Below are 21171 nucleotides of genomic sequence, written 5' to 3' on the forward strand. Positions count from 1 at the left end.
ATTACATGTAAATGTGACGGCTAAAAGATTTTGCCTACTCTCCCCTTTGAAACAATCCTAAAAATTATTTATAATTTCCATTTCATTTTTCGACAACTTCCGGAACCATCTGCGGTAAAAGGTTTCTACATTATTTCTAGGGGTAAGGGTAAGTGTCCGAAAGCGCAAAACAAAATCGAAAAAAAATTCCTGGCTACCCCCTTAAGACCACTATTGTTTGTTTCTTGGATTTTACCCAACACACAATCCCGTTCTTATTTCGTTATATATTTTTAAAACTAATCTTATAATCTAAAATACGAATTTAAACTGATATGTTTTGCTCTCTTTAGAACCTATCAATTGCCAATTGGCTTTATCAAAATCGTACAGCTAATCCCAAGCATATTGAATAGCAGCGTGCCGAATGTAAAAAAAATTAAGATATTGTATTTATTTAGTAGGTCGTAAAATACATTTTCGTCACAAAAGTTGATATCAGAACTTTTGTTGGCTGAAGGTGCGATCGTCACTAGATTTTTACCTCGTTAAGAGGTGTTTTTGTTTGATATCAGAAGTTTTTGTTTTAAACATCAATCACATAATTCGTCTTCATACAGCTTAAATTTTCTTAACTTTTATTATTACACTTTCACCGATCTTTTTCCCAAACGAATTATAATTGTTACAGTCTATGTATGCAATCCTTTTAGGTTTTGTAATATCTTTTCATTATTGTACCACTAGTTATGACCGGACCATCACAGCAGTGATGCAGTGGGGGGCTTCGTCACAAAGTGGACTGCCGTCCACAGTCATGTTAGTTCTTACATTAGTGTACCTCAATACCGTGATCAAAAGTTATGTTTGAGTTAAAAATTAATACAGTAGTGATTTTTCTTTTATTCCGCAGTAAAGGTTGGTATTTCGCATGCATGTTTACAAGTTACGGGTGGTGTACTAAATATTTGTATTTATATCTGCTTTTCTGCCAAACTAACTGGTAAAACTAAAGATTCTAATAACATCATATACAATTTTCAGGACATTAATAAAAAGTTTGGATAAGAAAACCAAAGTTCAATTCCCAGGTAGTGTTAGATGTCTGAGCTGGTAAATGTGGCTATTGTAGTTAATTATTAACTTTGAACCGACAATGTGTCGTATGTCAAAAGTTGAGGATTCTCGGGGGCTATACACCGTAAAATTTAATCTGAATTCGTTAGAGCCGTTTTTGTGGAATCAGACATATGTATAAGTATATGTATATACATATGTATAAGTTACACAAGTTACGGGTCAAGAAAATTTAGCTACTTATATCTGCTTTCTCGCCAAACTGACTAGTTTATCCGGAAGTAGTAGAACTAATGTTTCTTATATTGAGCTGTTTACCATCGTCTAGAATATTTATGACTCTAAAATAACGGTTTGGGACAATCTGACTAACAGACAAACAAAATAAAATTTTCATTTTAAGAAGTCCCCACTTGTTTTGCGTATTACTTGACAATTGAGGTGTCATTCGTCGCGTATTTTAAGTAAGAATACAAGTAGGTTAATAGCGGGGGTATTTATGCCCACCGGCCCCAACAGATACAATTTTCTTAATTTTCACTTACAGTTTTCCCGCTCTTTATTGGTATGTAATCCTTTTAGTTTTAGATTTTAGATTGATGTAACACTCGAAACAATCGGACGATCACAGTAGATTTTCATTCCTTCGTGTATATATAGTAGTCTCCTTCGCAAACCCTCCTCATGCGCTTCGTCACTACGTGGACTGCCGTCCACAATGATATACAACCCTAGTCAAAATTATTTTCACAACACACAATTATTTGCACATCCCAACTTCTTTTAGTTGTTATTCTTGTTGTTGTTGAACAATATCCCTGAAATAAATGTTATCGCGTAGCTTGATCTATGCTGAAGCAACACAAAAAGAAATGCGAAAGATAGCGGTTAATAGGACAAAGCTAAAGGCAAAAGAAAAAAAGCTTATCAGTTGTCAAAAGTATTTGCACACGTTTTATTCGCGTCAGAAGTAATTTCACAAAACTTAGTTTAATTTATTTCAGCTTAATATCTAATTTTAACAAAAGATTTTCTTAATTTTATAAAAATACATTATTAATATTTAGTTATACCACCTTTGGCATCAATGACAGCTTGTAGTCTATTAGGTATTCCTTACCAAAGTTTGGGAAATTCAAGGGTCAATTTTGACCAAATTTCGTCAATTTCAGCGATGACTCCGTCGCGTTTTCTATTTTTATCAATGGTTCTTTGATTTTCTATAAAAGCCCAAACGTTTTCGATGATATTTAGGTCTGGGCTTTGTGGGGGCCAAGGAAGAACCGCCTGATTAAGGCCGCTCAAAAATTTGGGCGGTATCCTACCCTTGTGGCATGGAGCATTGTCCTGCTGAAGAATCCATTCATAAGTAGGAAAAAGTCTATTTCCTGACATAAAAGCATGGTCATTAAGGATTCGAACGTATCCGTTCTGGTTTAAAGTTCCTTTTATCGGTACGAGGTCTCCGAATCCATAATAGGAAAGGCATGCCCAGAACATGACTGTGCCACCACCAAACCTATTGATTGGCTGGGCTGCCAAATGCTTTTGGTGTTTCTTCAAATGCATAAAATGATGGCTGTAGGACCCCTGGTACTGAAATGCAGCCTTATCCGTCCATAAAACATTAAACCAAAAGTCAAGAGGCTTCTTAATATATTCCAATGCAAATTGAAGGCGTTTTGTTCGGTTGGTTGGTGTGATGTCAATCACTTTGCGGACAACATATGTATTGAAACCAGTTTCTTTTAGCCTGCGACGAAGTGTAGAATCACTTATTTGTTTTCCAATTATATTTTTTGATTCTTGGGCAATTTTTACTGGACTTGCACTTGGATTGCTCGCTACAACTCCTAGTAAGTGCCTGCATTGTCTTTGGTCCAACACAGGTTTTCGGCCTGATCTTTTCTTATTTTTTAAAGTGCCAGCTGTATTGATCTTTTTTTACTAAATAGTAGACATTTCTGCGCGAAATTTTATACAATTCAGCGATTTTAGCTGCTGAAATACCGGCTTTAAACTTAGTAACAATTTCAGCCCGGAGCTCAAGGGTTAACTCTCTTGATTTAGGCATTTTTTTGGATGAATGTAAAAGATAATTGATTATTTTAATTGAATTTTCCCTGAATTGAATTTATTAGAGCAAACGAACCGCCACTTTTCGCTGCAAGCCAAATACTAATGACGAAATTGCATTGTGAAAATAATTTTGACGCTAATAAATTGTGTGCAAATACTTTTGACAACTGATAAGCTTTTTTTCTTTTGCCTTTAGCTTTGTCCTATGAACCGCTATCTTTCGCATTTCTTTTTGTGTTGCTTCAGCATAGATCAAGCTACGCGATAACATTTATTACAGGGAAATTGTTCAACATCAACAAGAATAACAACTAAAAGAAGTTGGGATGTGCAAATAATTGTGTGTTGTGAAAATAATTTTGACTAGGGTTGTAGTTGTCGCCTTCGCACACTCTTAAACAGTCTGTTAATAATTTTTTTTTTTTTTTTTTTTTTTTTTAGTATAACAATTTATTTATTTAACGTTGATCAGCCAACCTAATGGCTATAAAACGTTGTGTACGAACAGAAATAGTTAACATGGAAACATAACAGAGAAGGTGATTAACAATATTTACAATAATTGAACAAAAACAATTTTATTGAATTAGGACTCGAGAGATCTGACGTCCTCTTGTCCAGAGATGGGTGCCTTCGCTTCAGTCTTCTTCTAGTCCTTGGGTGGGCCAAGGAAGCTGCTAGGTGGTTTATGTGTGCATTGAGGCGATCATTGTACCGACTAGAGTGCCGGTTTATCTGCTCCCTGACTGAGGGAACATGAAGGTCAGATGTTAGGGCTGCAATCATTCGCAGCGCACGGTTTTGGACCCTTTGGACTTTCATTACGTTCGAGTCGGAGGCCATGCCCCATAGTTGGATGCAATATGTCATCGAGGGTACCACAATTGTTTTGAACAGCAAAACTTTATTGCCAAGGCTGAGCTTGCTCGTTGGCTTAAGCAACCATGTAGCTGCTATTTTGGTAGTGTGCTGCTTCCAGGTGAGCCGCTTGTCCAGGATCAAACCCAAATATTGCGCATGGGTGTCGAGAAGCTCTACTCTGGGAACGATCTTTCCTCTCAAGGTGAAATTGCAGTGTTGCGACTTTCTTCCATTTATGGATATGTTCCACCTAAGAGTCGAGGAATTCCTGGGTAATCCTTGACGCTTCGATTGGGCAAGAGGCGTTCGCAATAAAGGCATAATTTCTGAATTATAAAAAGGAAACATATTTATTTGAGAACAAAAGAGTATTTATTAAACCACTTCTATATTTATAAAAGTGTAATTTTAAAATTAATATAACTTGTTTTTGTACGTTTTGTCTTGATCTATTTACTATATTACTTATGGAATTATTTTAACATAAGTCGATTTTTCTTGAGATGAATAGTGCTTGGATATACATAGCGAAACCCGTTCGGTTTTATTTGGCAAAAAAAATTGCACATTTTTGATTTTCTTGAAACTTGTTTTACGTATACTTTTCTGAAAATAAGTAAACACGTGTATCAGGATTTGGCCGAAAAAAAAATAATTTTTTAGTTAGAATTTGTATCGATAATTTCGTAAAAATCGAATTCCCTTAGTGCTCAAAGTTCATTTTTAAATATCTTACGTGTCCGAGGCACTTAATCATTTTAACAAAGGCTTAAAAGTTATTGGGTCTTCTTCAATTCAGAGAGAAAAAATCTCTCAAAAGCGATACTCGTCTGAAAAAATTAATAATCTTAAGGTGTCGATATCAAAAAACTTTGCCAGTTCATCTGATTGTATAGAAGTTAAAAAAAGCACTTAAGAAGATGATGAAAAACACAATTTGCAAATTTTAAAACATGAATTTAGTACAACTATTGACCGTATAAAGCAAATTAAAATTTTGACAATTTTTAAGGATTGGTCGTATCAACTATTTATCAACTATCAGCTATCAACTTTTACGAGCTTGATGAGAACAGCAGAATGATGCTTGAGAAAAAGGACTTTGTTTCAGTAAGATTGGATGGAAAACGTTCTATTTCGATTGCTATTAATGAATTTATACAATCTTTCCAAAATATCCTAAAAGCAAAGTGCAGCTTTTCAAAATTTGCCAGCTTGCGACCCAAACATTGCGTACTAGCAGGTGCAAGTGGCACCCATTCAGTGTGCGTTTGTGCCATTCATGATTGGTTACTTTTACATGCATTTTTAGTAAGAAAGCAAAATGAGTTTATGACCAAAAAAAAGGAAGAGCTAACAACAGATGAGTGCATTGTCATTTGCGATTTTTCAGAAAATTACGCAGATTACACAGATTTTGCTAATCTAACGCATCACCTGAAGGATTTCGATTTAGACGCTGAGTGACACTTTTTCCCCACACAGGGGGGCACAGTTAAAAGGTTAACCGCCAGACCTAGTCTGCAAAGAGTAACTAACCCAATACAAACGCCCTGGGAGTTGATCGAAGTCTCTTCCAAATATAACAATCAAATTTTCAACTAACGCGGAATATGCTGTTGAAGAGAAAAAGTTGGAAAAAAGATACCAAAAAACGATGACTGTTAAAGGCACTTTATCCTTTCACTGCTTTATACCAAAAACCCAAAAATTAGCTATAGCTAAGCACTATTCATTACAAGAAAAATCGACTTGTGCTAAAATAATTACATAATAATTGTAGTAAATATATTAAGAAAAATCCTATTAAAACAAATAAAATAAACTTAAATTAAAAATTTAGAATTGGTAAAATAAATACTTATTTGATCTTAATTAAATATATTTCCTTTTTTATTTAGAAATTATCAACAGATTGTTAAATAACTCAGAAATACAAACGCCATAAGGCTCTTATGAAAGCGAGCGAGATGTCTGCTGAAAATATCAGAGGGCTTATTACATTAAATTCAATATCTTGAAAACCAAAAAATTTTTTAATAATAAAATTTGTTTTTTTTATTAAGAAATTCTAAATTTGGTATGTTTAAAAAAATTTATCTAAAAAGTAGGTTTCAGAGGATTTTATGCAAAAGACATGAAATCAATCGGATAACTACAGATGGAGATAGAGATTTGCAAACAGAGGGTACTTTTTGAAAACTAGCTTTATTTTACAAACTTAAAAAAATTGTAACTAAAAAAATAATTTTTTTTGCCCAAATCCTGATACACGTGTTTACTTATTTACCGAATAGTATATGTAAAAAAAGTTTCAGGCAAATCAAAAATGTCAACATAAAAAAGGTGTTCGGTTTGTAAAAGAACGGCCCATATATGTTTCGTATGACTCATGCAAAGCCTTTACATTCAGACTTTAACTTGGGAGTCTAGGTATACAAGACGCTAGACCCAGTTGTAAATTATAAACAACACATTCGAAAAAATTTTTATAGTTATTGTTGTACACTTTTGTGTGGGAGATTTAGCATAAGGATAACTATTCTTGATGGTTTTTTTTTTCTTTTTTAGTAGTAGTATTCTTTATTTATCAAAAACATTGAATAAACGGCATTTCAAATTGGGTTTAAAAAAAAGAAAAAAATATACCGACTTGGTTATTTTAACCGTCTGTCCATCCCCGCTTTCCCAGTGTCAAAACTGCACAGCAACACTTGACTTCCCGGGACTTCCGCCGATATATGATCGTTCTACCAATCAGCTTAACAACTTGGTGAGCTGAGTTACGTGTTTGATTTAAAATTTTGGGTATAAAAGTTTTTCGTTAAAATGTTGTTTCGGTACTTCAGAGCCTGGTTGATGTAGTTGTAGAGAGTTGATCAATCCGGCGAATTGTATACATCACTCGGTTGCATCTGGGCCTTACCCAAATCTTTATAGTTAATTAACTATTAACTATTACAATAACAAAATACATACATCATGTAAACGTAACTTTGTTAGTGGTGTCTTAACTATTAAAAAGTAAATAAAAGCAAAAATAAATATATATGCTACTTTTTTATTAGTAAAGTTTGTTTTTTTAATTAGTTAGTAAACTGCATTGGTCAATTTAACCAACCAAATTGTTTTATGTGTAGGAGAACCACACACGTGTAAAGAGATCCGAGAGGACTTTCTGACGCTTCATGTCCATGGCTGCTTCAAGAATGTCAAAGTTTGGCTTAGTCCAGTGTTTATTTAAATAGATAGGATTGAACGAATCTATGCCGTAGTGCACCCACGGCGCGCAACAGGTTAGCCCTGTCTTTAAACCTTTTAAACTAAATCATTATAGCGTAACAGTAATTTTCGTAGTGATTCGATTCTCCAGCTCAGCCATATGATTTTTTCTGGTAACTTTATCCCAAAGCCCATCTGTTAGCTCAGTGGAAGTTTTTTCGCTGGTTCTCTTAGCTGGAGGTTGTTGTATTTTTAGTTAGAATTTAAATTATTTTTATAAGAATTTAGTTAGAATTTAAATTATTTTTATTTTTATTTTAAAGAAAACAAGGAAGAGCGCAATAGTCGAGTGCCTCGACTATCAGATAACCGTTACTCAGGTAAGGGGAGCAAGAGGGAGATGAAGATATACAGGCAGGAAAGCGAGATTGTAAAGCGCCACCTACATGCGATTTCAGTATATTGAAATGTGGGCGGCAGACAGATTTAGGCGTTGTGGTTCGATGCGTATTTTAAGTGAGAATACAAGAAGGTTAATGGCGGGGGATATTTATCCTCACCGGCCCCAACAGATCAAATTTTCTAAATTTTCACTTCTACCCTTTTCTTACTCTTTGTCCCATAATACCTGTTTTTTAAGTCGTGGTATGCAATCTTTCTAGTTTTTATACCCGTTACTTGTAGAGTAAAAGGGTATACTAGATTCGTCGGAAAGTATGTAACAGGCAGAAGGAAGCGTTTCCGACCCCATAAAGTATATATATTCTTGATCAGGTACACTAGCCGAGTCGATCTAGCCTTGCCCGTCTGTCCATCTGACCCTATGAACGCTGAGATCTCGGAAACTATAAGAGCTACAATACTGGGATTAGGCATGCAGATTCCTGCGCAGCGCAAGTTTGTTTCAGCAGGGTGCCACGCAACCCTAACGCCCACAAACCGCCCAAAACTATGGCTCCTACAGTTTTGATGCAAGAATAACAATTTTAACTGAAATGTATTGTTTTCATCAATAACTATCAATTGACCCACGCCCCTTTTAACGTCCACAAACCACCCACAAACTTCAAATAACCGTAAATATAAACGCGCATATCTCGGAAAATAGCAAAGATGGAGAATGGGGATCTCAGATTTAGATTCCGCAGCCTTCCGTAGCGAATATGCCACGCCCACTCTAACGCCCACAAACCGCTCAAACCTGTGGCGCCCACAATTTTCATGCTAGATTAAAAATGTAAACTGAAATGTATTAGTATCGTCAATACCTATCGATTGGTTCTATAAAAGATTACCACGTCCACTCTAACGCCCACAAACCGACCAAACCTGTGGCGCCCACAATTTTCATGCTAGATAAAAAATGTAACAGCAATGTAATGGTTTCGTCAATTCCTATAGATTGATCCAAAAAAAAGTTTGCCACGCCAACTCTAACGCCCATAACGCTTAAATCTGTCTACCGCCCACATAACCATATATTGAGATCACGGATAGGTGGCGCATTTTAATATCGCTTTGCTGCTTGCATATCTCGATTTTCCCTTTGGTCCCTTTAGCTGAGTAACGGGTATCTTATAGTCGAGGTATGCGACTATAGCGTTCTTCCTTGTTGCAATTCCTTTCGATTAATGTATCACTCGAAAAAATCGGACGATTACAGTACATTTTAATTTCTTCGTGTATTTATAGTAGTCGCCTTCGCACACCCTCCTCGTGCGCTTCGTCACTACGTGGACTGCCATACACAGTCAAATCTCGGTGCTAGACGGGTCCAAGCGTTATGGGCGGTTGTGTGCCTTAGAGTGGACGTGTCACCCTGATATGCCAAATGGCAACCTTCTAGCTTTTATAGATCCAAATCCGAGATTTCAGCGCTTTTGCGGACGGACGGACAGGCGGACATTGCTAGATTGACTCGACTAGTGATCCTGATCAAGAACATATATACTTTATAGGGAAGAAAAGGCTTCCTTCTACTTGGTACATAATTTCCGACTAATCTAGTATACCCTCTACGAGTAACGGGTATAACAAACTATTTGGACTTCATGTTGACAACTGATTCGTAATTATATTGTTTTTAAGTATCGAAATTGAACTAAATTTGGCAATACCACGATAGTTATATATATATGCTTGTTCCCTCTTTTAAACTATAGGACAATTAAGGATTCCTTCCCTAAGAACGGGAAATAACATTGGTTGGGGATGGCAAGATAGTTTAAACAATTCCTAAGAACACGACTTGTCGTTCTTCCGCCGCCTGGTGAAAATGATAGTTTTAGAATTTCAAAACACTGAAGAACATCAGATACATTAATAACTAGTTGAAAGATAGAGCTCAGATGGACAAGTGGCTAGTAGTTATACTACCGCAGTGCGTATATGTCGATTGAACCAGTCTGCAAATAAGTTCGAAATAACATTGTCATTAAAAGATAAGGAGAGAAACAATTAGATTTTCGTTTAGAATTGACAAACGAAAATTAAAGTTTATGTGTACTGTTAAAATCATGCAAGGTAATGTAGCAAGGTAATTATGATAACTGTCAGAATTGTACCACATAGACAAGCTAAACTATATTTGGCAAAAATCGTCTGTAAGACTGTTTATAAAGTGTAGTTATTTTTTAGATAATTGGCGGGTAAACCATGAAGGGCTCTTTTTTTGTAGGAAAGAGGAACACGTTCATCAAATAGGCGGTAAAGCACAGCATAAAAGTTCTTAACTGCATTATCAACAGTAAGGTCAACAAGATAGGACAAGTCTACTGTTGATAAAAATTTCACTAGTCTAGCATAATCAGTCCTTCTAGAACGCAAGCTAGGCTGTAGATTTATTGAGGATCCTAGAATTATTAAAGAAACAAATACTAGAGAGTGGACAGGTATTGACTAATTACAGCAGTGCAAAGATCGATATATAAAATGAAGTCCAGCTGAATCATGGGCATCCTGTTGAACTGCTGTAAGGGTAGTTCAAGAAGACTATCAATGAAATCGTGTTGCATCCTAGGAATCGTTGCCTTTGAGTCGTTACTCGCCGGCCAGGAAATATGGACAAGAATTAGGTCAGAGTATCTCTCTGATAGCAGAGGGGAAAACGATTAATGTTTAATGATGGTATTTTTTGGAAGGGATAACATTACGGAAACATTCAATTCTTTAAGATTTAGAAATTTGACTCCGGGTCATGCTAGTAAGTGCGACCGGAGGAGGTGCTTGGGTATTTTACGTTACTAGGCGAGGCCACAGCCTGCAACGGAGATGATGGTAGCGATTGCATACTGGCATCATTTGTTAATGAAGAATCATTTCATAGCTTGCAATAGGGCTGGACAACCAGAGATTGTAGAATGTGGAAATCTTGGATTTAGCAGGGAGCTTTTAATAAATGTTTATCTGCAAACCATACATTAAAATAAGGGAGAGAAAAGCTGTGCAGAAAGTCCCGTTTTATCAAGAGTATCAGACGATGACTGCAATTGAGAGACGTAGCGGAAAGAATGGTTCGAAAGAGCCCCAAAATGTAATTGTGAATAACTAACGGCAACAACGCTCAATGCACCGCCGTTAGCTTGCAAGTTAATTTTAATCAACTGTTTTAATAAAAGCATTGTCTTTAACGCAAATAAACAATTGTCATTCTAACGTCGGACTCAACCGAATTCAAAAGTTAGTTACATCGATTTTCCCTGGGTCTTACCTGTTCACCGATCGATTCACCCCAAGCCCGACAATCTTAGATCCGCAGAATCCAAAAGAAAATTGTATATAATTGTATACCCTTGCAGAGGGTATAAGGCAAAGGAGATGTTTTCGACCCCATAAAGTATATATGTTCTTGATCTTCCCATGTCTGTCTGTCATTCTGTCCATCTCTCCGTCTGTCCGTACGCAAACTAGTCTCTCAGTTTTAAAGCTATCGTGTGGAAACCTTTCCAAAAGTCTTACTTCTATTGAAAGTAGTATATAAGTCAGAACGAGCCAGATCGGACAACTATATCATTCGGCTCCCATAGGAATAATTAAAAAATATTTATTTAAAATGTTAAAAAAATTATAATTTGGTGTTTCTTTTCATGTTAACTTCTACTCTTAAGAATATCTCGCTTTACTATTTCAGAACTTCGAATAAAATTTAAAACAAATCGGACAGCTTTATCATATAGCTACCATAGAATCTATTCGGTAAACATATACTGTAGAAAAAGGAAATGAAACATTATCTAAAAATTTCTTGAACTAGTTTATAGTTTTCTAAAAATCGGAAACATACAAAACTTTTTATATTAAATTTGTGACGCAAAATGATTAAAGAAAGATTTACTCGTAGAGTAAAAGGGGTCACTAGATTCGTCGGAAAGTATGTAACAGGAAGAAGGAAGCGTTTCCGAACTCATAAAGTATATATGTTCTTTATCAGGATCACTAGTCTAGTCGATTAAGCCATGTCTGTCTGTCCGTATGAACGCTGAGATTTCGGAAACTATAAGATTTAGAAAAATGGGATTATTGCCACGCTCGCTCTAACGCTCACAATCGCCCGTAACGCTGAAATCTAAACACTATTCATTAAAAAGTTTACCAAAGAATAATAAATAATTAGCAAATTCAATAGAGTGCGAGAGGGATGGAGATATTTTCATACAGAAAATCGCCTGCTTACGAAATTTGTCTAGGTTTCACGTTATGAGGCTTTTTAGTAAAGTCTCGAAAACAGTCGATTGGAATGAACGATAGGTGGCGCTTTTTTGTGCTAGCCCTCGCCAGTGCCTTTTGAAAATTAGAACTTTCGACTTCTCAGTCTTTAGTAAGAGTCCTCGTAGCAGGCCTTATGTGTGCGGAGCGTTAATCATAGTCTGCAGCTCGACGGGTGATTCGGCGGGGACCACAATGTCGTCTGCATACACCAGCGCCTTAATCGCGCATCAGCCTATTTGAATACCTCAAGGCAGGCTTTCTATGATGACGTTTAAAAAAGAGAAAACAAAAGAGGGCTAAGTAGACAGTCTTGTACTCCATCCCATACTGCCAAGATATCCGTGTACAAGCTGGGAAGGCCGTTAAAAAATTTTGTTGATACACCAATAAGGCTGAGCTTGTACGTTAAGGTTCTTCTGTCTGAGTCAAAAGCGTACAACTTTTTTCGCTGTCGATATATGTCCTTGCTATTCTAGTGAGAATGAAGATGTTGTCGACTGTCTAATATTCTTTTCAAAAATCGTCTTGGAATTCGGTAAGAATATCTCTAATAGCCAGTTTTTCAGCCCATCGAGTAGTAGTGCAGAGAAGAAATTAGCTATCTACAGATGTCACTTTCTGTCGCCTTTCTTAAAGATGGAAAAACTAAATTGTTTGAAAAGTTTTTTGTGCTGTTTTCGATTCGAAGAACTTATTGAATGCAGTGACAAGGTAGACTTTGAACTGCGGTGTTGCTTTCTTTATAAATTCAGATGTTACCATATAAGCCCAGGTGCTTTTACTCCTTTTAACATCACATGTATATTTTTTTCCACTTGTCCTGTTACACATCCATCAAAAATCTGATTTTTAAACCAAGGCATTGCAAGGAAGATCGCGGATATAGTTCCCAGTTCATGTACATTTATTTCCACTGATTTTACAAAGGCAATTTCATTGAGTTTCCTAATAGTACAATATGTTATCGAATCAAAGGATCTCGCTAGGCTGATATAAATTTGTGTACGATAAGTAAACTTGTATGCGGCGTTTGCTTCATGATACATTACCACTGCGCTTGTCGATTTGGCCTGCCCTACCATATTAAACTAGAGTTTTCTACCTGCTTAGGCTATTCTCTGGCCATCTTTTAGTATCCAGCTGGTTTTCCATGTCACATAAGAACTTTATTATCATCTAATTTCCTTTTATGTTGATCCTAGTTATGACCGTTTTTCAAAATGTTCTTCGCTTCTTCTTCGGATTCATATTCCACTAGAACCATCATTTTGACATCCCGTTCACTAAGCTTTCGAACACTGGTAACCTTTGCGCCCATTAAGTGCAATTTCTTCTTAACTAGATTTTTGACAGCCATTCCGCAGTTTTTATTATCCGTCAGAACTATAAACGCTACATTTATTTCTGTTGTGCGTATATTAACAAATTTATTGGTCGCGTGTCGCCCTCTTCAAAGCTACAGCGATCTTGAGGCCATTTTGGGATGAGATTGACTCAAATTATTATACCCTCTGTAAGGAACTGATTTTGTTAGTCTGCTTGCTACGAGATTCGTGCGGCTAGCTCAGTAGATTGTGTGTTCGTCTCACCAAATTTATATGACGTGACTGCCCGTAGATCAGTGGGAAAGTACAGAACTCAAAGAATAACAGTGGGTTTATTTTCGATTTACTTATTACAGCCGTGGGTGGCTGGGTTGGTCTCGGTGTCGTCTCGCGCTGGTTCCACTGGCTGCTGATATTGCTCGTCTTGGCTCGTCGACGCGTTGATTTGGGGATCGCTGATTCCTCCTGTATCTCGGGATGCCCGTAGTGTCCCTCACCGCTGCTCGCTCGCCGACGCGTTGACTCGAGGCAGCTTGTCACGCCTTGGACTCGCAGAGAGATCGGCCTTGCGAACTTAGGGAAGCGTCACTGTTCTCAGACTAGGGTGAACAGATGGGAGGAATCTCCAGGGCAACGCCTTTCGAGACAATGACCGCCTGTCCCTTGCTCTTTCCTGGACGGTCCCACTAGGGTCTTGCTCAGTTCGCGCTGACAGTCAGGCTAACGCCAGGAAACTACGCTTTACGCCTAGCGACGTCCGTGACGTACCTGCGCGGCGATCGTGACGTGGTTGTCGGTGATCTCTACTGATCTCGCTGCCGATGTCCTCTGCTCTGCTTCTTTCCTTACTTGCTGCGGGACTCGATGTATCGTGGTTCTTTTGCACTCGGGGTTTTGGTCGGTTGCTGTTCCGGGACTTCGCCGGTAATCGTTGGGATCTCCAGGTCAACGCCTCTCGAAACCACGAATCGATCGACCGCTCGTCCCTCGCGACAGGTCCTGCTCAGTCGGGAGAGGCACACTGGGTCTAAATAGCTTTACCCTTGAGTTCACGGTTCCTCGTTGCCGGACTCTAGTATTTGACTCTGAAGGACCCGCCGGGCGAAGTGCCAGGGTGCGGTCGCGACAAAATAAGAAACAAACCGCCTTGACTTAGCCGTGTGATGCCCTCTGCACCTCAGCTACCTGTGTCTCAACTCGGAGTTTCCTGATGTCCCAGTCCCGAACGTATCGACATAGCGATCTTACTTTATGTGGGCCTCACACGGCGCTGCTTACGACGACTGGACTTGTTGTTGTTGACTTGTTGTTCTCGTGCTGCTGGTTGACTTGGTTTTTTAATATCTGACTGATCTTGTTGGCTTGTCTCCTCGTGATCCACTGATCCAGCTCCCAGAGCTCTGTGACAATATATAGGGCAGCCGGGAACCCTCTGATACTCTCCATTTTAGGACCAAAGTCCACGGATCCAGTATGGCCTCTTTGTCTTAGACCCACGGTTACCACCTGAAATCCGATGTCTTGGCGCTATCCTGCTGAACCTTCTGTGGCATGTGGCACGCAGGCGCGCCGTCCTCCTGCTGAGATGTGGCACTTCTTCTCCTGGTCCAAAGTCCACGGCAGAGTCCAAAGTCCGGTGCGTTCCGTTATTTCCTTTTGCACACGGCAACCTCACTCTGCCATCGAAGTTTCCACTCCCTCTCTCTCTCTCTATTGTTCTCCCAACTCTCTTTTTCCAACCTCTCGGTCTGCAAACTCTTTTTCTACAACTTCTCTTTCTCCAAACTCTCCTATTCGCAATGCCGTTACTAAGCTAATTCGCCGCGTATCTGGTAGCCGGCAGGCCACTATGCGCTGCAATTTGTGGGGAGTTATTTAACTCCTTACACCACATCGAGGTTATGCCTCGACTATCGGATACTCGTTAGTCAGTGCGAGAGTCCGATTTAAATTTTTGGAATTAAGGTAGCACTAGACTACAAAATTATTTATTTTAAATGCACTAAAAATAATTGTGTTAGATCAAAAAAATGAAGTCAATGTGTTTAACAAGGAATTTTTTTTTTAAGAATGTTTTTATATCTGGAGTTGTGCTCAGCCAATTTATCTGATATCATTTTAATTTACAACTATAACATCATTCTTTAACTTTGCCGACAAAATAAATAGGCTACATTAAATATTTTGTTTGGTACCAGTTCTTTTCATTACAAAAAAATCAGAACATTTTATATTATTTTCGTATTAATTTGGTAAGAAAGATTATTGATCAGAGATATCTCAAATAATGTTTTTCTTTAAAATATCACATAATTTAATGTTGAAATTGTGCTTAACGCTTCTGGCAGGGAAATATTATCCATATTATCCAACACATTGTGGAAATTTTATTATGTTATAGGAAAATCTGACGAATTAACTTACGAGTGAAAACTAAAACAGGCCTGTATAAGAATAGCCAATGGCAATATTATGAAAAATTTAGTTCATAGTCACATTTTTTTAGTAGTTAAAAAAAAGACTAAAGAATTACTTAAGCGACAAGTGTTCGTACCCAAAGGTACTCAACATGACCACACCCAACAAATCAAGCAGTAGCCAAGTTGGGAACAGTACCAGGCGCTCAGTAGCACCCACTGCATATGAGAATGGCTGATAAGCATATTATATGTCTCACTAACTCACCGTCTCACCGACTCAACGGCACACTGACCGGCCAATGCAGTCAGCACATTTTGCAGTGTCTGCCGAGCCAACTACACAAACTGCTACCATAATCAAAACTCCCTGACCTACCTACCTACTTTAAAATATAGCGCACTTCACTAATCATTACACTAAACTTTCGTCTTCCAAGTAGTATATAAACATGTACCAAATGAAGAATAAATCAGTTATCAACGCATCTCATAACTCCGCGGTTCTACTTCCTACCTCTGGGAATAGGGCTCGTAATACACTATCTCCACTAGCAGCTAACCTGCGTTAGCTCAACCTCAGCGCAGTTCAGCATCGCCTGTGGTCCGGCATCGCAGTAACTATCGTTACCATTGCCGCGACGCGATCGTCCTGCCAGCAAAGCGTCCCCGTGCCGCGGTGTGACCCGGAAGTGTCTACTTCGGTTAGGCACAAACATTGGTGACCCCGACGTGATCCTTTAACAACAAAGGATCACACTCAAGCAACCCCCTTCCCACTAAAGGACTCACAGCTTTATCCAGCTTCATAGGATACGCTTCTTCTTCCAGCGTCACAGGAACTTCAGCTTAATCCAGCTTCACAGGATACGCTTCGTCTTCCAGCGTCACAGGAACTTCAGCTTAATCCAGCTTCACAGGATTCGCTTCTTCTTCCAGCGTCACAGGAACTTCAGCTTCATCCAGTTTCACAGGACTCGCTTCTTCTTCCAGCGTCACAGGAACTTCAGCTTCATTCAGCTTCACACGATTCGCTTCTTCTTCCAGCGTCACAGGAACTTCAGCTTATTCCAGCTTCACAGGATACCCTTCGTCTTCCAGCGTCACAGGAACTTGAGCTTAATCCAGCTTCACAGGATTCGCTTCTTCTTCCAGCGTCACAGGGACGTCAGCTTCATCCAGCTTCACAGGATACTCAGCTTCATCCAGCTTTACAGGATACTCAGCTTCATCCAGCTTCACAAGATTCTTTGTTTCCAAGACACACAATATGTCTACTTCATTCATTGAGGAAAGAAGTCACACAAGAATTGATTTACACAAACGATTACTAGACACCCAAAACGAGCTGCAAGGGAAAATCCAACAGCTCATTAAGAATTATGGCAAGGATTATGCGGACCGACGAAACCGAGACGGCTATTATTCCGGTAAGCTAAATCAGTTAAACGATCTCTGGCAGCAGTTTTGCGACCTAGATGAAGAAGTCCAGCAAGCAGCATTACCCACTGGAAGTGAGTACTCTTCACGATTAGTAGCGCTTAAGGAGCTGGTCGAAAAATATCAGAATATCTTTCTGGACAACATGCCGACTGGAAGCGGGCTTCCAAAGGCCCCGAGACGAACGTCGGCCAACATCAAGATCACAACAAGAGATCAAGTCAAAGGAGATTCCGCAATTGACACGGTGATCCGACAGTTGCAGAGAAGATGCAACGAATTGGAGTCATCATTAACATTAGCCTCGAACGCCCCAACCGTCACCCCAGCCCTACAAAGGCACCTGGATCTCCATTGGGCGTTACTGAGGCAAGCCCACGACGAATTGGACAGCACACCTGGGGCCGCAGCCCTGGCAGAAGCAGAGCTAGCTCAATTCCACACATTATACGAGGAATACGAAATGAACCTGCTTCGAGAAAACGACGCGCCAATGAGCCTAAACTTTGCACTTCCGCCAATTAGCATTCCGGAGTTCAACGGCGAGTATCTAGACTGGCCACGGTTCCATGATCTCTTTGTGTAATTGGTACATAATAAACCATATTCGGCCAGTCAAAAACTACATATTCTACAGAGTTCGCTTCGTGGTGAAGCGAGAAACGTCTTGACAGACACAGCCTTCTCACAGGGTGGCTATGACGACACCTGGTTGCGTTTAAAGGCCAGGTACCAGAACGGAAAAATACTAGTATTCGTCGCCATAGCAAAAATGGTTGACTATAAGCCTATAGACGGCTGTTCGCGCCAACTAAGGGCCTTACATGACACTATCAAAAACTCAGTGAGTACTCTTAAAAACCTCGATGTGAGCACAAAATCCTGGGATCCACTCCTGTGTTTTATTATCAGAAGAAAACTAGACCAGCAGTCTCTAGCTGTTCTGGAAAATTCAGCGGATGCACCAACGGAAATTCCAACGTTAAGGAGTGTACTGACGTTTATTGAACGGCGCGCTTGTATGCTGGAGACGATAAGCGCTCAACCTACAGCAACACTACGCCATCAGTCAGTTCACAACGAAGAGAGCTGTAAGATTTGTCACCTAGGACCACATAATCTTAGAGCATGTAGCCGTTTCCAGGAAATGGACCCCAAAACACGGCGCCAAGCCACAGTCACTACAGACCAACCGTCAGTACCGATTACAACCGATCTTAATATTCCCGAGGGACTGCCGTTAGCAGATCCTGACTTTCGGCAACCAGGACCCATTGACCTAACTTTAGGGGTTGAAGTATTTTCTCGTGTAATTACCGGTGAACGTCTTGAACTAGGACCTAATAAACCTTTGGCACAAGGCACTAGGCTTGGTTATGTAATCACAGGTTATCTCAATAAAGAAACCTCATTTGATACGGAAATCAACCATATTTTGGTAGAAGGCAGAGGTGCTGCTTATGAGCCAACAAAAGATAAAAATCCGATGAATAAAGAACCGACTTCTAATCAATTTAAAACCTACAAGAAGGCTGACTTTGGTTCAACATTTCTAAACTTAACCAAGGAATATCTTAGTTTTGTTGCAGAATGTCCACATACCATAGACGTGCCAAATGATCAAGTTCTACGAGGGCACAATTTCAGTCCCCACGGTAATGTCAATTTTATCGCAAAGGGGAGTGTTAAGCAGCATCAAGAAGATGTGAAGGACCTGAATCACAAACATGAACCTTAGTTGAAGGAAAGATCCACCTTGGTCAATGATTTGTTAGGTGCTTCCTATACAATTCGGTCAAGGGCTGACCGACATCACGACTTAGTTGAGGGTACCCCTCAATGGGGGGGAGAATGTTCGTACCCAAAGGTACTCAACATGACCACACCCAACAAATCAAGCAGTAGCCAAGTTGGGAACAGTACCAGGCGCTCAGTAGCACCCACTGCATATGAGAATGGCTGATAAGCATATTATATGTCTCACTAACTCACCGTCTCACCGACTCAACGGCACACTGACCGGCCAATGCAGTCAGCACATTTTGCAGTGTCTGCCGAGCCAACTACACAAACTGCTACCATAATCAAAACTCCCTGACCTACCTACCTACTTTAAAATATAGCGCACTTCACTAATCATTACACTAAACTTTCGTCTTCCAAGTAGTATATAAACATGTACCAAATGAAGAAGAAATCAGTTATCAACGCATCTCATAACTCCGCGGTTCTACTTCCTACCTCTGGGAATAGGGCTCGTAATACACTATCTCCACTAGCAGCTAACCTACGTTAGCTCAACCTCAGCGCAGTTCAGCATCGCCTGTGGTCGGGCATCGCAGTAACTATCGGTACCATTGCCGCGACGCGATCGTCCTGCCAGCAAAGCGTCCCCGTGCCAGCGACAAGTGCTCATTACCCCCTTGTCCCGCGGTGTGACCCGGAAGTGTCTACTTCGGTTAGGCACAAACAAGTAAAAAGAAAATGGTGCATAAGAAAGGTGCAGAAAATAAAAAAAAACAAACAAGCGAGAGCCGTAGCACATGAAAAAATAGCATATGCTCTGTTCTCATCTCGCTATCAATTTTTTGCTACCGATACTGCTACACAGAGCACAGAACTTCATTTTCTGCTATCGCTATTGCTACAGTTTCTCAAGCGACATACTTTCTCGTTGTTCTGCTATGGCTCTGCTACGGCTCTCGTCAAGAAGAGAGCGATAGCAATAGAAAAACGAAATACTTAGAGAGTAGCGTAGTTTAAAAAGCTACGCTGCTCTCGAAGTATTTCGTTTTTCTATTGCTATCGCTCTCTTCTTGACGAGAGCCGTAGCAGAGCCATAGCCTGGCTTAAAGAATCCGCCAACCGAACCCAGCTTCGAAAAACCCAGGACTTCAGAGAAAAACATTATTCGATATTTCTTGCTTTTGCTACGATGGTTGTCATTTCATTGTGGACGGCAGTGCACGTGGTGACGAAGCGCACCAGGTGTGTGTGCGCCATCTCGAGCTTCGGTATAGAAACACTGAATCGCTTTGACGTTTGTGAAGCGATTGGCTTGTGTAGGTACGTTTTTGTAACGTCAATTCAGTACAATTTGAGTCATGAATAACTTAACACCAAAAGAACGTGTCGAAGTGGTGACTTTGTTTATCTTGCGTATCGACGAAAGTACGGAGGAAAAAAATCGCCTTCCGACGTACTATTCGTCATTTGGCTGAGAGATATTTTGAACACGGCTCAGTGGCGAACCGTGGGCCACACAACCGACCACGTCCGAGGCGTTCCAGTGCTGTCATAGCGGCTGTACAGGACATTGTTGAGGAAGACCCCACCGTATCGTAACAGCCGCGTTCGCAGCATTTAAACGTTAGTGGCACAACGATGCGACGTATGTTGAAGGATTTGGGAATGTTCCCGAACAAAATACATATAAGTCAACGATTGTTGCCCGAAGACAAGCCGCGGCGCTGACCGACAAAGCTCATTTCACCCTGTCTGGCGGCGTCAATAAACAGAACTGCCACATCTGGGGCACTGAGAATCCTCACGTCATTCATGAGGGACTATTACACCATTGGCTCAACCATCAATGGCCCTTTCTTCTTCAAAAATGGCGAAGCAGTCGACGGCAAGCGATATCGGTGGATGCTGGCGCACATTGTGTGCCCGGCGATATCGACTAGCCGCGTCGTTCGCCGGATTAGACCCTGCCATACTTCATTTTGTGGGGATATCTGAAGATCATAGTGTACATGAGCAAGCCCAAGACCATCACAGAGCTCAAGGAGAGTATTCGCTCCGAAATGGCCAATATTTCGGCAGATATGCTCGAGATAGTCATTAAAAATGCTCGAAAAATGACATTGGCACTAAGAACTCACTCAAATGAATTGTAGAGGATCAATGTAAACAAACATATAACATTTTCCATGAATTTTTGGTTTTTCCAAAGTTGTTCAATATTATCATATGGCGCACCCGTACACGAAAAAATTAAAATCTACTGTGATAGTCAGATCGTAACGAGTGATAAAAGTGTATTTATTTAGTAGATCATATAA

The 21171-nt window shown here is 39.7% G+C and overlaps 1 protein-coding gene across 7 annotated transcripts in view; it reads left to right on the forward strand.

Moving 5' to 3' along the window:
* Nipped-B (Nipped-B cohesin loading factor) overlaps nucleotides 1–21171 on the forward strand; it is a 303163-nt gene that overhangs the window by 102280 nt on the left and 179712 nt on the right. The window lies entirely within an intron of this gene.

The sequence above is a fragment of the Drosophila suzukii genome, unplaced genomic scaffold (genome assembly GCF_043229965.1).
Source record: "Drosophila suzukii unplaced genomic scaffold, CBGP_Dsuzu_IsoJpt1.0 scf_7, whole genome shotgun sequence".
In the NCBI taxonomy this organism is placed as follows: domain Eukaryota; kingdom Metazoa; phylum Arthropoda; class Insecta; order Diptera; family Drosophilidae; genus Drosophila; species Drosophila suzukii.